At 37.7% G+C, this 17,147-nt stretch overlaps 1 pseudogene; it reads left to right on the top strand.

The window, feature by feature from the left end:
- Window positions 1-259: 259 nt before the first annotated feature.
- On the top strand, window positions 260-12,307 carry LOC132637364 (putative F-box protein At1g49610; annotated as a pseudogene).
- The last annotated feature ends 4,840 nt before the right edge of the window (window positions 12,308-17,147 follow it).

Raw genomic sequence — 17,147 nt, 5'->3', positions numbered from 1 at the left:
ATCACGTTATTCCGATTTTTCTTCTTGTCATATTCGATTAAGCACTTTTGATTTTTAATTAAGCAATGCAAGCTGTTTTGATCCGATGATCGACGGATCTCATCAAATTAAATAGACTGTCAATTGTTATTAAGACAATTCTACACATAACACACATTCTCCCTTCATCCCAAAAAGATTGACACTCTTCACTTTTCGAGAGTCAAAAGAGTTATTTTTTTACCGTAATTTTTCATATGTTTTTTAAATATTTTAAATAATTAATTATGGTAACTTATATTACTTTTTACGTAGTTTTCAAATATGTAAATTTTATTTTAAAAAATTAGAAATTCTATATTCAAACACAGTCAAAATTAAGAAGCTTGACTCTCGAAAAGCGAAAATTATCAATTTGTTTTTAGGACGGAGGGAGTAATACAAGTTTTCAGCGTTAAGGATAGATCTAAAATTTACACGTTAATTATTTGAAAAATAAATAAAATACATAAATATTGATTGTACTCACTGCCCTGATTCTTGTACAATATTTAGCTCCAGATCATTAGTACTTGCCAATACGTGTCAAGAATAAATGCGTCATTCACATTGTATATTACACTTCCCTAACACTCTTCAAGAAACTCTCTCTCTTCGATTTTGGCATTTCTTGCTTGTTGGGATTATTCTTCAATTTGTTACTTCATCTTCTAGGTAAGATTAGTTACATTTTTCTTGGGAAATGGATTATATACACTCATGCATGCTGTGAGGGGTAGTTTCGCCAGGTTAGTATTTCTTTATAAGGTCTCTTTTACTCATCATTCTCATATGTGATTTTTTTTTTCTATTTATCTTGTGATTTCTGTGGGAAGTAGTAGTATTCTTTGTTGACGTTTCAATGTTCCGTTTGTTAATGAATCTTTTGCACTGGATTTTGAAGTGTTGGTTGATCTTTTCTTTTTAGAGTTGGTTTTGAATTGCAAATTTGTGAAAGCTCTTCGTAAACAATTAAACTGAGGCTATTGAGATATTTATGTAATTAGTTACAGCTGTTGCAGCTGTCAGTTACTCCCTCAGTTCACTTTTACTTGTCCACTTTTACTTATCCCTCAGTTCACTTTCACTTTTATTTGTCCACTTTTGACTTTTCAAAGAAATAATGACTAAAATAGGTATTTTACCACAATACCCCAATTAACTATTCTCTCTATTCACTTTTACTTGTCCACTATTTCTAAAGTAGATTTTTATTTTTACTTGTCATTTTTCACATATCAAAATAAGATAAAAAAAAATTCCTGTTTTACTCTTAATTTATTTTCCAAGACTTCTAGAAATTGTAATGGTCAATTTTACTTAACCCATGCATAGCATTGGGATTGACACAAACCTCTTCGTTAACCCTCCTAATCCCGTATTAAAATATGGAGAACATAATTACTCCACTTAAACTCATCTTTGGAATATTTTTTTCTTCAAAAGTATTTTTAAAACTCTCCAGCTAGTCAAAAAAATTTGTTAGCATCTCCTCTATGAAATGGACGAAGATGTGAAAATCATTTTATACTTCAAAAATTACAACAATTTTTGGCTCCAAAAAATTTGGTGAAGTATTTTCTGAATTGTTTGGCTCCAAAATTTTCTGAATCGTTTGGCTCCAGTGAAGCATTTTACTCTTTGGCTCCAAAGAATTTGAAGCACTAAAGAGATGGATGAGTTGTAAAGTGCTAGTATCTATAAAAACTTAATACTTAATGTTGAATTGTGGAACTTCATATTGCTCTACAAATTATGTATGGGAATTTGAGTTTCAATTATCGAGATTGAGTATTAGTTAATTGGGGTATTGTGGTAAAATATCTATTTTTATCATTGTGTTTTAAACAACGTGAAAAATCAAAAGTGGACGTGAACAAGTAAAAGTAAAAGTAAAAGTAAAAGGAGGAAGTAATACTCAATCTCAATAATTGAAACCCAAATTCCCAAACGTAATTATTAGAGCAATATGAAGCTGGTTCAACATTAAGTTTTTATAGATACTAGCACTTTCCAACTCATCCATCTCTTTAGTGCTTCAAGTTCTTCGGAGTCAAAAAATGCTTCACTGGAGCCAAACGATTCTGGAAATTTTGGAGCTAAACAATTCAGAAAATACTTCACCAAGTTTTTTGGAGCCAAAAATTGTTGTAATTTTTGAAGTATAAAATGATTTTCACATCTTCAGCCATTTCATAAAGGAGATGCGGACAAATTTTTTTGATTGGCTGGAGAGTTTTAAAAATACTTTTGAAGAAAAAAATATTCCAAAGATGAGTTTAAGTGGAGTAATTATGTTCTCCATATTTTAATACGAAATTAGGAGGGTTAACGAAGAGGTTTGTGTCAATCCTAATGCTATGCATTGGTTAAGTAAGTTTGACCATTACAATTTCTAGATGAGAAAGTAAAAATAAAAATCTATTTTAGGAATAATGGACAAATAAAAGTGAATGGAGGGAGTAGTTAGTTACAGCTGATCAGTTAGCTTTAGTCGGTTAGTTAGAACTAGGCATTAGATATTTTTTCATCGCTTGTACAAATATATAGACTAGTCTGAAAGTATAATTAGTTTTTTTTCTCCAATCTTTCTCATCAATGAGAATGAAATATTTATCTCTCTAGATTTGTTCCCCATTTCTGCCATTGAAGGTGAGCTTTCATTCTTCATATTGTTGTTCAACTGTGAACTTTATAGACTCTACTTTTGTGTGGATAAATTTAAATCAAGCTCAAATATTAGTTCATGTCAGTTTCCTATGTTTATTAATTTCTCATGGCATTGTGTTAATTTTAAGTGAAGAACTCTATAAACAAAATATGCTTATTTGAGGTCGTGGACTTTGCTTTATGATGGAAATATATTGTATATTTTACCTTTTTTCTTCAACTAATTGTCCTGTTTCGGCTCGCTATATTTCAAAAGCATCCACATTGATCTTTTTTCGTTCACTATAACTTAACATTTTCCAAAACCTTTTGGCTGGTGGTGCCATGATGGAACAAAAGTTGGGGTTTCATTTCATATATTGCAATTGCAGCACCTTTAATTTCCTTTCTCTCTCTTTTTTTTTTTGGCTTTTTCGGTGAGTAATTATAACAACCTTTCATAAGAGAAACTTTGCAATTGCTGAAATAGCTTCTTCTTTTGCATAATTCTCATTTCAGACCTTAGGGATCTAATGAGAAACTCTACATAGAAACAGATTCAGAGAAATTTATGGATATGCATTAAGCGCATATTACATTTTGATGTGTACGTCAAAGACGACGAATCTCTGATCGTATTCTTGAAAGATGATCTTTGATCATCCTTTCTTGGTGTCGCATTGCGTGTGAAAAATAAACTGAAGTTGTTTTGATGGTTGGGTGCAGTTACCACTTGACGGATGCGTCCAGAGTAGGCACTAAACCATTACCCATGGTTGTTGTAGTATCACTTTCACTTTCACCATTTTCTCTACTCGTCTTAGCAAGAGTGTCAGCTTTCATTTTGTGAGAAAAAGAACTTCTGGTTCCGGCGAACGAATAATCATTGAGTCCTCCTCTTTCCGGACAACTCATACAAAGAGACCCGCCAACAGTCAAATAATTAGTGAACCCAGCAGCGGAGGGGGTTCGATTTATACGCGATGTGGCGAAAAAGACTGATTCAACGAGATGAAATAGGACCGGAGTCGTTCAAAGCGAAAGAAGTTCCGATCACAGCTCGGGGTAAAAGTTCCATAATTCAATTGTTGATAGATAGAAGGGAGAATGCCGCTTTAGAAAAGATGAGCTCTACCAGTCTCTCCAAAGCAACTTGCCATCATCCTGAAGGACTAAACATGACGTTTTAGTTATCAGGAACACGAGGAATTCTCCCTAAAAATGACGATTTATTAAATAAGTGTAAAAAATGAATCTGAAAGCATAAAGTGCTGGCAATTTAAAAGGGAAAAATAAGAACATTTATCCATCTCCAAAAGCATAACTAACTTTAAGTCATTTATCCATCTCCAAAACGCAATCTTCGGTGTGATCATTTTCTATTTCTTTATTCATGTGAGCCAACCGTTTTTTCTTAGCCTGTGGTCCGCTTCCTCTTCGTTTGCAGGTTTGAGAAAGCGCCTCTCGTAACCCTGATGGCGGAACATATTGTTTTCCTCCATTCTGGATGAGGAATGATCCTGTGTCGTCTCTGGAATGCTTCCCAATTTCTGCTGAAATGAATGCAGAACTCATCACTTGCTCGTTAGGCTGTGTTTTCTTCGCTGGTTACGTTGTTTAATCTGCAATATAAATTTTAGAACATACGGCTGATGGTAAGTTTCAATATTGAATATACGTAATAGAAGATAAGAAATTGAATTACAATTTGTGAGCTCACAAACGAGGAACTAGACTGCATTGATGCTCCACTCTCGCTAATAATACTTGAACCCTAAAATAAAATAAAATATTCAAACAAGAAGTTGAATGGTGCAAGTGGCAGTGTGGGAGTCTGTTGAGAAGGTTTAAAATATTTCTTATTTAGTTTGCTGCTTTCTTGTAATATGTAATCTCAGTTGCTAGAAGTTATCTCATTTATGTTTCTGTAGGTGCAGATCCAGTCTCAAGTTCATTAATCTGCGTGTCTGTGACTCTCGAAAGCAAGAAGCAAATCAATATAACCAGTAAGAAAAACTTAGCTCATAGTTTGCAAGAACCCAAATAAGGGTCAATTCTTTAATCTAATGCTTTTTTGAGTACTTACTTCGGTTACATTACTTGGTTCCCCATAAGGCCCTTCTTTTCCAGATTGCCCTTGATCCATGGAGATACAGACGAATATCATGGCGGAAGGAGATGGAGACCGACTCACTGATCTGCCGGAGCCAATTCTTCTCCACATACTCTCTATGTTTCGGAACAATAAAGAAGTTGCTAGAACCAGCGTGTTGTCAGCGAGATGGAGGTTTCTTTGGAAGTCTGTTCCACTATCACTCGATTTCCTCCAGAGTATCCCTGTGCTATTAAAATAAACAAAAAGAAGATTCTTGCTTTCGTAGCTTCCACCAGTTGAGAGCTTCACTATAGGATGTCAGCGAGAAAATCCAAGCATTCAGGGTTTTTCCTCTATAAATACCGGGAGTATCTTGCTGAGATGTGGATTTTTGGGTATATTTTGCCACTAAGATTGCTATTGCTGAAGAGTTTACACTTAGATTTTTCCGTATCAATTATCCAGATTACCTATATAAGTTTCCTCTGTTTGGGTACAGGAATACGTCGTTGAGGAATTTGGTTCTAGGCAACTTGCCAGCTAAACCCTTCTGGTAGCGTTGACTGGGGTACTCTGGTTTCTCTTTCAATTGGGGACCTGCTTTTAACGGAGGGTGTCATGGAAAAAGTTTTATCAGGTTGCCTAACTTGGAGTGCTTGGAACTAGATGAAGTTTGTGGCAATTTGTTGTTTGGAAATCAGCTCTGTGAAGCTGAGAAAATTGATCATCATAAAAAACTCCGAAGCAGAAATTGATGATGAATATATCCATTGGCACGAAATATTTGCCCTGCATATTCAACATTTGGAACTTTTGGGGTTGTGCTTTGATGAGATGCGCTTGCAGCTGATAAATGTGGCTTCACTTGTCACTGCAGTCCTTTTAAATGTTGATTTTTTTTGAACTTGAAGATGAAAAAGACAAATTGGAGAAGGGGTGTAGATATTCACAGGAACTTCTTCAGAACGTAGCCCATGTCGAGAATCTTGAATTGGGTCCCTGGTGCATCGAGGTTTATTCATACTCTTGGCTATCCGAAATTTAGATTATTTTTTTTTTGCTTCATGTTGCCACTTATTATTTGTTATTGAATTCATCAGCTTTGTAACATTAACAATGTCACTACTTAGCATAATATGATAACTATGTTTGTAAGTACTGAAGAATAACATTCTCATGGCCAGTTTGGTTGGACACTGGCAGGTGATTGAAATAGGCCTATTGAACAAAATATTTTATGATGAAAATTGTGAGAATAAATTGTTTAGATAGGATAGGAAACATCTAAAATTTGGATTGATTTACAGTGGTCATACTCTTGAAGTCATGTCAATAGGTTTTTCCACAAGTGAGTCTGGGGAGGGTGGGGTGTACGCAGACCTTACCCCTACTTTTGTGGGGTTTTTCCAACTGTTTAAAAATCAATCTGTAGATTTTCAAACCAACCTTGGACGCTGTGACGTGGCTTGTGGCAAAACACATTTCCATAGTCGAAGCTGTTTTTACGAATTATTCAACAGTTTTCATGTCATTTATTAAGTATGTGGCATTTCCTTGTTTTTGACGTATTCTAGTTTATCTATTTGGTTTATAAGTGCCTGTCCATACTGGAGTTGAAAGGGTGGTTGTTTCCACCATCAAGCTGGAAATTCTTAAAACTTGACACGGCCTTAGAACAGTTGGACTCCCCTGGAATTTACAGTTTTTTACAGAGTTCATCAGATCTTGAGACATTGGTCTTTGACTGGAACAATCACAAACCAAGAGTAAGTTTTCTTTAAACCTTTATACTCATTAGTTCTATAAGAGCTTGAAGAAGCTATGGAAAACTATGTATCTTATTGAATGTTTGAATGAGCTTAAATACACGTTGTTCCTAAGAATACTATTCTAACTAAAAGAGAACTCTAGAGACTAATCTATACTAAAGGATAAAGCTAAGAGATAAGCATAAACGACATAAGGATAAATATAAAAGACTCCTAACAATGATAAACAACATCTAGATAATGATGCTCCAATATGCCCCCCTCAAGTTAGGCGAGGTGTTGCTAAGCCTAGCTTGAACAAGTTGCGGTCGAACGCCGGTTGGCAAATGCTTTGGTGAGGGTATCAGCTAGCTGGTCAGCACCATGGTCATGGACTATGCGAACTCTGTTGTGTTCAACATTCTTGCGCACAAAGTGGAAATCCACCTTAACATGCTTCTTACGACCATGAAAGACAGGGTTCTTGCTCAAGAAGGTGACACCAATGTTGTCACAATAAATTGTCGGAACTTCCCTTGGTTTTAGATGCAACTCAATCAGCAAGTTGTGCACCCAGAGTGTTTCAGCAAGGGCATGGGCCACAGCTCTATATTCAGCCTCTGTGGAAGAGTGAGCTACAGTCCGTTGCTTTCGTGAGCACCAACTAATTGGGTTTTGGCCAAGAAACAGTATATACCCAGAGGTGGAGCTCCTGTCATCGAGATCACCAGCCTAACCGGCATCAGAGTACATATGGAGATTGAGATCGACATCCGGAGATACACGGAGGCCAAATTCGCTTGTACCACAAAGATATCTGAGCACTCTTTTGACATCTTTCCAGTGAAGTTCAGATGGTGTTTGCATAAACTGAGAGAGCTTATTAACAGCATAAGATATGTCCGGCCTGGTGAAAGAGGTATTGGAGCTTGCCAATAACTCGACGATAGCGAGTACCGTCTATCAACTTGGCTCCATCATCGCGTTTGAACACCTCAGTTGCACTCATAGGAGTTTTGGCACTTTTGCAATCAGACATGAGTTCGTCATTCAGGATTTCGTTGACATAGTTAACTTGTGAGAGCACAAAGCCATGGGAATTCCGAATGACCTCAACACCCAGGAAAAATGTGAGATTCCCAAGGTCTTTTATCGAGAATCAAGCAGCAAGAGAGGAAATAACATGATTCACACTAGTAGTGTTGCTGCCAGTGACGATGATGTTGTCAACATAAACAAGAAGGACGTGATATCGCCGAGACCATGTCGAACAAATAAAGAGCTATCGGATTCTGTTTTGATGAAGCCCATTGAGAGCAGATGACCCTTAAAGCGGTGTACCAAGCTCGAGGTGCTTGTTTCAGGCCATAAATGGCCTTGCGCAGCTTACACATGTGAGAAGGAGTTACCTTGTTTGCAAATTCGGGAGGCTGCATCATATACACTTCCTCATCAAGGTCGCCTTGAAGGAAGGCATTATTGACGTCAAGTTGACGAAGCGGCCAGTGAAAGCGAAGAGCAATGGAAAAGATGATGCGCACTGTGGTAGGTTTGACAACAGGGCTGAAAGTAGCATGGAAGTCAATTCCGGATCTCTGAGTAAAGCCCTTCGCAACCAGCCGCGCCTTGTAGCGATCAACGGAACCATCTGCTTTCCTTTTGATCCTGAAAAGCCACTTACAATCCACAATATTTTTAGAGGGATCATGCGGAACAAGTTCCCAAGTCCGGTTTTTCGTTAAAGCATCAAGTTCATGTTTCATCACTTCGCGCCACTCGGGGTATTTTTGTGCTTGTTTCACAGTATTGGGTGTGATAATGGGGGTCAAGTTGGCTAGGTAATCAAAGATTTGTTTGGGTATGCTGATGTTGTTCTGGGACCTAGTGACAACATGGTTTGCGGGAGACGGACAGTGAGGTGGGGATGGGGCCAGTTCTGGCAGCAGTTGTGGGGTAGGTTGGCGTGAAGTCATGGATGGTAATGGGGGAGGATTTCTACGTTGATATACTAAGAGTGGAGTTGTGGAACTGGTTGTAGGTTTGGCTATGGGTGTGGACATATTTATAGGTGGGGATTGGGGTTGTATAGATAAGGGTAGAATTTGGGATGGACTGAAACTCAGGTTCTGGGAATTAGGAATTGTAGTAGGAGAGGGAAAAAGAGTCTTACCTGAAGAAGAAGAAGAAGTATGCAAAGGCTCTGAAATTGTTTCATCCGCTGGTGGAGACCCGGAAAACTTAGACTGCGAGGTAGAGTTGGAGGAGGGGACTGCTGGAGAAGACGCAGTGGATTGGGACACAATATTTTGCTTGGGTACGTCAATATTGAGGGGTTGGGGCAGAACTGGAATAATGAGAAGGGGAGGGGGGATTTTGCAAGAATTAGTAATTGTAGTATCAGTCCATTCCAAGTTAGAACGCTTAAATGTAATATTGGAGAACAAGGTTTTAAAAGGAAAATTATTCTCAACAAACCTTACATCACGGGATAAATAAACCTTAGAAGTAATTGGATCAAAACACTGGTGACAATGATGTGATAATGAGAATCCGAGATAGACACATGGTGTGGATCTAGGTTCGAGTTTATTTTTGGAGTAGGGTTTAAGCCATGGATAGCATAAGCAACCAAAAATTCGCAGGAACCGTAATCAGGTGTTTTTCCAAGTAATCGGTGGAATGGGGATTGATTATCTAACTGAGAAGTAGGCAAACGGTTAATGAGGTAGACAGCATGATGACACGCAAAAGACCAAAACTGGGGTGGAAGAGACGCCTCACAGTTTCGACGATATGACGATGTCGACGCTCCGCAAGGGCAACTTGTTGGGGCGTATAAGGTGGGGTAGAAAGGTGTTCAATGCCGTGAAGAGAGAGATAAGAATCAAGATTTTTATACTCTCCTCCGCCATCAGTGTAAAGTGATAAAATTTTAGTGTCAAACTGTTTTTCCATCATTGGATGGAATTTTTGAAAAAGTTCTTTAACTTCACTTTTATTCTTTAGAGTGTAAAGCCAAGTATATTTGGTATATTGATCAACAAAAATACAGTAATAAAATTTTTTGTCGAGAGATAAAACTGGTGATGGCCCCCATAAATCACTGAAAATAATTTGAAGCGGTTTAGAGCTACACAAAGTTAATTGGCTAAATGGATGCCGATGGGCTTTATTAGATAAGCAGGAATTACAATGAGAAAATTTGTCTCGCTCATGAAATGGTAGCGAGAATTTATTCAAAATAAACCTAAGAACTCTAGAGTGGGGGTGACCCAGTCGTTGATGCCAAGTGGTAAGGGGAGTGGATGAGACTGACATGTGAGCTTGGGGATGTGAGACAGGCCACTCATACAGTTCATTGTTATTCCGGCTGTGCACCAACGGTTTGCGCGTTTTCAGATCCTTCACAAAAAAATCAAAGGGGAAAAATTCAATAGACTTTAGGTTATCTTGACAAAATTTGGAAACAGAGAGAAGCTTGCGTTTAATGGATGGGGTACACAAAGTGTCGGTTAGTTTAAAAACATTATTTGATGCATTTAATTGAGTAGAACCAGTGTGTGAAATGGGAATTTTGTTACCATCACCCATGGAGACGTCCTCGTTACCGTTGTACGGTTTTAGGTTGTGCGGCTCCGTTGTGATGTGGTGAGGGGCTCCTGAGTCGACTATCCAAGGTTTGGTGGAAGCATTGAATCTAGCAGCATAGTTGGCAAAAGCCTGAAGGTGATTGTGGGATTTAGAGCGGCAAACATTGGCGGTGTGGCCAATCCTGTTACATAGTTGGCAGCGAACAACAGTATTTGGGCTCGTGTTTGGCTGTCGCTGTGGTTGAGTGTTAAAGCGTGAATTCTAGCGCCCATTCTGGAAATTATTATTTTGCCTGCGATTGTTGCGATAATTGGTGTTTATGGCAACTGCAACAGTGATGGGGCTGGATAGTTTCTTAGCATCCTCGTGACGGAGGAAGAGTTCATGATCCAGTAACTTTTCAAACAATTCCTCATAGGAGACATTTGTGTCACGTGCACGAATGGCAGCAGAGATCTCACGAAACTCAGGGCTTAGACCACTGAGTATTTTGAAGATGAGTTCGGGGTTGGACACAGGGGCACCCGCAGTGGCTAACTCATCTGAGAGGGACCGAATAGTTTGAAGATATTCGGTGATGGAGCGAGAGTCTTTAATGATGCGGGCAAGTTGATCACGCAGGCTGAAGACCCTGGTTTGAGACCTATTTGCATAGGTGGTATGCAAGGTGTCCCATGCCGTTTTAGCCGAGTCGGCTCCAGCAACAGTGGAGGCAATGGTGGGTTCAACAGAGGCCATAGTGGAGGCAATGGTGGGTTCAACAGAGGCCTAAGGGAGTTCTGAATGAGTTGGTCCTGACGGAACCAAGGTAAAAAAGCTGGATTGGGAGATATGTTTGTGCCAAGGGTGATAGTGCGACTCGGGGCCGGAGTGGTCCCATCAAGATGACCGAAAATATTGTAGCCACACATAAGCATGGAAAATTGAGCTTTCCAGGTGGCAAAGTTATGACCACCGCTGAGTTTGATGGGTAATTGAGAAGCAGGATTGAACTGAATAATGATGTTGGTACCGATTGTGTTGTCAGCATTGACAACTCTGAAATTGTTGTTGTTGTCGTTGGTACCCATCTGAGTATGTTGGAGAGGAAAAAAAAATTGGATTGTACTCGTTAGAGTTGTGTTGGCTGTGATACCATATAAGAGCTTGAAAAAGCTATGGAAAACTATGTATCTTATTGAATGTTTGAATGAGCTTAAATACACGTTGTTCCTAAGAATACTATTCTAACTAAAAGAGAACTCTAGAGACTAATCTATACTAAAGGATAAAGCTAAGAGATAAGCATAAACGACATAAGGATAAATATAAAAGACTCCTAACAATGATAAATGACATCTAGTTAATGATGCTCCAATAAGTTCATGCTATCAATATCAAACTATTAGCGGAAGACAAAGACAATATATATATATATATATATATATATATCAATATATTCCTGGTCATAAGTACTTTGGCTACTCTTCGTGTTATCAATATCAAACAACTATTAGTGGAAGACGAAGACGATATAATATCAATATATTTCTGGTCGTAAGTACTTTGGGAAAAAAATCATAAAACTTTCTTTTTGTTTTTCTTTTAAATTTAAACCACCTTACTGGTATATTTCAGAGACAATGATAAAAGGCTATAAAGAGGGGACTTGACGGCCTTACCTTTTCAAAAAAAGGGTAAGAATTGAACCGGTTTAATCCTCAAGTAAAGAGAAGGTTCAATCTTTTGCAAAATTTTAGGAGATAGGCCTCTAATGTGTAAGCAAAAATAATGCTTGGGGATAGGAGGACTAATCTTTGCAAAATTTATCACCTTTTTAATTTGTCTGCAATCAACTCCTTGGCTTTCTACCTAAAGGAGAATAACTGGTCGATATATCAGATTTTTCCTGCAGGGCCTGTTGTCAAGGCACACAAATGAGGATGAACAGAGCAAGTGGTTCAACACACATAATTTGACCTGCTCTTTGCTACATCTGAAGACCATCAAGGTCATTAACTTTGATGGACCTCTAAGTGGAAATAAGTCTGTAGTGCCATTGGTGAAATTTTTGCTCAACAATGCAACAGTGCTAGAAAAGTTTGTCATTGCTGCCAAGTTTGAGGGAGTGATGTGTCTCAGGATTACGTTAAAATGGAATAGGAGTTTCAAAGCTTTCCCAGATCCTCCGATGCTTCAGTTGTCTTTTCTTATAGATAGTCTTTGATACTTATTGTTTGTATTGATCGCAACATACTAAACCCTGTTACTGTATGTTTGAAACTGGTTTGTAGTTGATAGACATGGCTAGGATTGTACTTATCAGTATCCAAGGAGCTGCCAGTAGTTCTGATCATCATATAAGAAAGCTCTCTAAATGTTTTGTGATGGCTATTTCATATTTGCTGAATCTTGATCATGCTTTATACTTTGAAATTTCAAGGCTGATAATCATTTTAACAAAAATAGTACATATGTGTCCATGGACTTGTTTCTTTGGCCTATGTTATTTTTTGTGAGGGAAAAGAAACTTCAAAATATGCGTCAGTAACGAAGGAGTTGTTAGTATTTGTTCCTTTCACTGCACTTAGAATAGTTGCTCTGTCTGACTTTATTTCCTTTATAATCAAAGAATTGGAGGGAGATGGTGAGGATGTTGCTTTCTCCAGGAGCTATGCTCACTAAGGTAGGTGTTAACCTGGACTACTCAATAGCATTATAGTTGATAGTATCCGAATATAATAATATCAGGATATACTGGTTATCCAATATATTATATGAGCTTCGTAGAGTAGAGCCCCTTGATGTGCAATTCCCGCAGCATTTATAGCTTGTACATATCTCAGGTTTTCAGGTAGTTAGAATCCTAGGTGTCTGTACTGCAAAACCTTGCTTTTCTTCAGGTTCGTCTTCAGTATCCCCGGGATCTGAGCACATCCACTGTGAGAATGCTGCAAAGCATTCTGCCAATGAGAGAGAAGAGCCCCTATGGTCACTTTTCAATACCACTGAAAGCAAAGTGGTAGACATTGAGAATAATATTTTTCCAGAGTACGTTAGCACACATTGCTTAACCCCTTGGAAGTGATGCAAATAATGAAATCAGAGAAAGAATGTTCTACTAATCAGCTCCGACCAGAGCAGTTGATCGTTAATGGATTTCCTTTGAAGCTTGATGAGGCGGCAAAACTTTTTGGGTGTCCTTTACCCCCTTGGAAGTTGAAGCCTGGAAGTTATTGATGTGACAAGGAATTTGAACTTTGGGAAAGGTAACTTTGTTTAGTGAAGTTTAACTAATTATTCCTTGTAATCCCTGTTGGAAAGTAAGAATGTTAATGCAACATGACTTCTTAATATAACAGTAAAGAGAGAAACCTGACAGAATTGTGAGTTCAAATCTGGATTCTACTGGGGAACTTCGTCCTCACTCCTCATGCAAGCAATGGAACCTCACAGGTCCATATTAATGGCCAAGACATAAAGTGCTCGTCTAGCTCCCTCTCCTTGATCTCTTCTTTTTCTTTTTAGCCGGACTCAAAGTGCCGAAGGTGTGTCCTTTCTGTTACAACTAAGTTGTCATTCATAACACCAATATTTTAGGGCAATAAAACCTTTACTATCCACTATATAATTGAAGTTTTCCTGTTTGTTAGCGATGAAAGATATTTCCTCTTGTCTGCTCTAATTTGTCACTTATTGTCATGCCGTATCTCTTATGGATTTCTTCCAGATCCTGCTATTCAGGAAACATACTAGGGAAGAGATAAGCTTCATTTCCTTCCGGATGCTGGCATCTTTACTGTCTTTCTATGAGGTATTGTCACTCCTTGCTATCCAACTTAATTGGTGGCATTTCAAAAGTGAGACCGTGTACTCTGTGATTTTCTCATATTCCATAAAGTAGCAATGTCATTCTGGCAATTTAGTCTAGAATTGATAGCTTTTGTCATAAATTTCCCTTTGGGGAGTCTTTTTGCTGTAAAACATATAAAGATAAAGCAAGGGTTACAAAAAATAAATAAAAAAAGATAGGGCAGGTCTTTTCTATTCTTGATGTTAGTAAATAGTGATTTTTCAACTCGCAGAAAGGATTCTTCAAGGGAGTTATTTCATTATTAATCTTCAGTTATTTACTTGGTTCACCTTTGACCAATTTCAAAGACGTGACATCTCCTACAGTCTTACTGGATGTCATACAGAGATTAAAATGCTGCATGCCACTTACTAAAAAAACACTGCAAGTTTACTAAGATCAGAGATATCCTCGTTACTACATTAATAAGAACCTTCATTCTTTGGAATTATACTGACTATATGATTTCCATTTTCATTTATTATCCCCAATACCATAGTCAAAGGAACTAATGGATGCAATTTAGTAACTGAGTTCAACTTAATAGGTGGTGACTGGGAAATTGGAAATAGCCGAAACTAACCAGTACATCTATTCCTTGAACCCGATGTTGAAGCATTCGCTACTGGACATCATTGCCACTGGAGATTTGGATGCATTTTTCCCAGCAGCAACACGTGAATATGCCCCCCCAGTGGAAGAGGTGTGGAAGGATCCTGCTATACAGGAAACATACAAGAGCAAATATGAGCTTCATTTCCTTCCAGTTATAGCAGATTACTTCTTGAGCAAGGTACTTTTGGAACCTAGGAGTAATCTTACTGGATCAATTTGTCCAATAAAAGTCTTTTACAGCAATTAGATACATAAAACACCTTTTTGCACTAAATATCTCAAATGTATATGGGCAATGAGTTATTTTGATTATCTAGTTGATCTGAGTTGTCGACCATATGTCGTCAATCTGCATTTGGCTCTGCTCTCCTTGTAACATATCTCTTTAAAAATCTCTAGTGTACTCATTCTTCAGCTACTTACTGTTACAAGGACCGATATTGACTTTCTCCCTCCCATAAACATTATACTTGTTCACTTATTTCCTTGTAAGTATGGCATGTCAAGACCATATTTGATTTTGTCTGATAACTATCATAGGAAACTGCTGCCAAAGGGTTATTTCTTTTACCAAGTAATATAGAATCTAGATCCTTTCTTGAGACATGTTATTATGAGTGAATGTGAGACCGATTTTACTTTGTTTTCTTGAGTACACGCTAATAAACAGATTGTGAATTTGATCAATGCTAACTACTACAGAAGATAGACACAACGGATACAGAATTATCATTCTTTGGCCTTGTAGGCTGTTGAGGTATCAAGCAATGAGTATGAACCTTCAGAGTGATATATACTGTATCCTAAAGGAGTTACCCAAGGCAATGGTTTGGCTATTATGGATTTCTCCTTGGATGATCTAAAACCTATGTAGATAATCTGGAAGCTCCTGCTCTTACTAGGTAACCGTTCCCCTCCTACTAGGACAAATAAGTGATAATTAAGTGTTGATTGATATGGGTTTCCTAGCATAATTATAGGGGTAATTGATATAGATTGATTATGTAATGATTGTATAACATTCCCTTTGATTATGTAATATTCTCTTTCTTTATTTAGTTATAGGAATTATTGTATAAATACCCATTGTCATGGGATGTAAATTATCAAGAAATACAAAGAATACTTTCTCTTCTTCTTGAAATTCTACATGGTATCAAGAGCCATTGCTGCCTTTTAGAGGTGAGTTATCTCCCTCGCAGCACTAGGGTTCCTTTTTTTTTTTTTCTCAAAGAGGTCGAGTTTTCTCTCTCTTGGTGGCTGTCCGCAACACAAGCTCCTTCTAGTCAGTTTTTCAGAATTTTTTTCTTCCGTTGGAGTTACTGGAACATTCCGAGTCAGCCCTACCAGTTTTTGATTTTTTCCGATCACCAGAAATTAAGGTTTCGGCGTGGCAGCCATTTTTTCCAACGAGATCTACTGTTTTTTAGAGATCTGCAGTTTTATTTTCCGGCAATATTTTGCACCTACAGCCACTGTTTCAGATTTTTCCAACATGTTTTCCGGCGACTTTTCAGGTTCAGATTTTTTTCTTTTTTTTCGACAGTGTTTACCCACGGCATCTGTTTGTGAGGTTTTTCTTTCTTGGAACACATCTAAATTTTTTAGATCTATGACTGTTCAAACTATAAGAGATACAAAGGGAGCAGATAATAGTTCTCTTTCACAAATCAGTGCTGGTCAGTCTAATATTGCAGAAAATGTGGAGACGTTTAGAGACACTACTTCTAGAGAGACTGTCTCCGGATGAAGTTCAACAACTTCGTCGTCTTTTGAACAAACTTGACTTCAAGTGCTGCTAGTTTCAATTATGTGCAGTCAGGTATTGCCTTTAATGCTCAGCTTAATTCTTGGATTATTGATTCTGGTGCGAATAGACACATGAAAGGCTCTTCTAAAGGCCTTCAAAATTACTCTCCTAGTCCTAAAGGGGATTATGTCCGAATAGCCAATGACTCCCTAACCCCTGTCTTTGGAACAGGTTCACTCCTTTGTATCCCTGATATTACCTTATCATCCATTCTTCATGTTCCTGACTTTCCTGTTAATCTATTATCTGTTAGCGCTATCACAAAAGCACTAAACTGTAATGTAAAATTCTTTCCTAATCATTGTGTTTTTAAGGACCTTCAAACAGGGAAGAAGATTGGCAATGGTAGATTGTATGATGGCTTATATTTGATCAATGGAGCTCGAGATTCTGGTCAGGCTTATTAGGAACAAATAAGGATGTCAACCAAGAAATAATGCAGTGGCATAGACGGTTGGGACACCCTTCCTTTTTTTCTTTAAAAAGGTTATATCCTAATTTATTTTCCAGAACTGAGTTTGAATCTTTGTCTTGTGATGCTTGTGAATATGCCAAGCACACTAAAAACTCTTATCCTCTGAGTGACAATAAAAGCACAATTCCTTTTTCGACCATTTATTCTGATGTATGGGGCCTTACTGAAACACCTTCTTTGTCTGGTAGTCGTACTTTTATTGATTGTTGCACTAGAATAACATGGGTATATCTATTAAAAGCCAAAAGTAAAGTTTTCACATGTTTTCAGTCATTTCATAAGATGATATGTACTCAATTTGAGGTTAAGATTCG

The sequence above is a fragment of the Lycium barbarum genome, chromosome 4 (assembly GCF_019175385.1).
Source record: "Lycium barbarum isolate Lr01 chromosome 4, ASM1917538v2, whole genome shotgun sequence".
Lineage (NCBI taxonomy): Eukaryota > Viridiplantae > Streptophyta > Magnoliopsida > Solanales > Solanaceae > Lycium > Lycium barbarum.
The sequence above is the reverse complement of the archived record's forward strand: the minus strand, read 5'-3'. Positions and strand labels throughout refer to the sequence as shown.